We start from the raw sequence: 879 nt of genomic DNA, 5'->3' as shown, positions 1-879 counted from the left end.
GCATCTTTATGATCTGATGAACATTGATATCGATTCAGACGCAGACTGAGGGATTGCCTATGTAAGGGCAAAAGAAGGGTCTGTGGTTCCATGAATTCTGAACCCGTTTTATAAATAGCATGGTTTCGTTACGAATTTGATAGTAGCAAATCGTAACTAGTGAGTTCGGCAAGTACGAGTGATCTCGTCATGCTAGACCTACAGATTCACTATGTATTTGGAGATTTCGTTCCGGACCATGGGTTCCATTTTGTGCATGGCAGCCATTCCTTGGTTGCCCTCACATAGGCCGTCGACTGCGGCCGAACGAGTCCTTGGTACACGTACACGTCGGCTCGAGTTCGTGCTGACTTTTGGATGAACCAAGTGAACTGACCTCGTTGCCTGAAGCTGTCGTTGCTGAACCAGTTCCTTGCCCTATAGCCGATCAAGATTAAGGATCAGAGCACAGGACATTGTAAAGTTTGATATACACACACATCCCTTATCTTGCTCTGTATCTGTTTCTGTTTCTTCCTTTATGGCCTCTTTTATGACATGGGTTGTGGTCCTTTTATTATGGGTACTGTCCGACTTATGTAAGAAGGAATGTTGGGTATTTCTGTATAATTGATGGTGGGCTGGACAACCGAAAAGTGGGTTTGTCGTTATGCAATACCTTCTGTAATAATGCCTGTGATTGGACAAATTGTAAATAATGGGTGCTTGTCCAGAATGTGGGTTTTTGGCATAAAAGGGATGACTCATTTTTGCAAATTTGAGCAGTCCCCTATGAATATACGAGGTGTTGTACTTCGTGGACCTCTGTTTCTGGCTGCAGCCAATAAATTCGGTCTTTGACGCCACCAAGAAGTACCTCATGTCTCTGTATTCTAAGAC

The sequence above is a fragment of the Lissotriton helveticus genome, chromosome 12 (assembly GCF_964261635.1).
Source record: "Lissotriton helveticus chromosome 12, aLisHel1.1, whole genome shotgun sequence".
In the NCBI taxonomy this organism is placed as follows: Eukaryota; Metazoa; Chordata; class Amphibia; order Caudata; family Salamandridae; genus Lissotriton; species Lissotriton helveticus.
Note: the sequence above shows the minus strand (reverse complement) of the source record.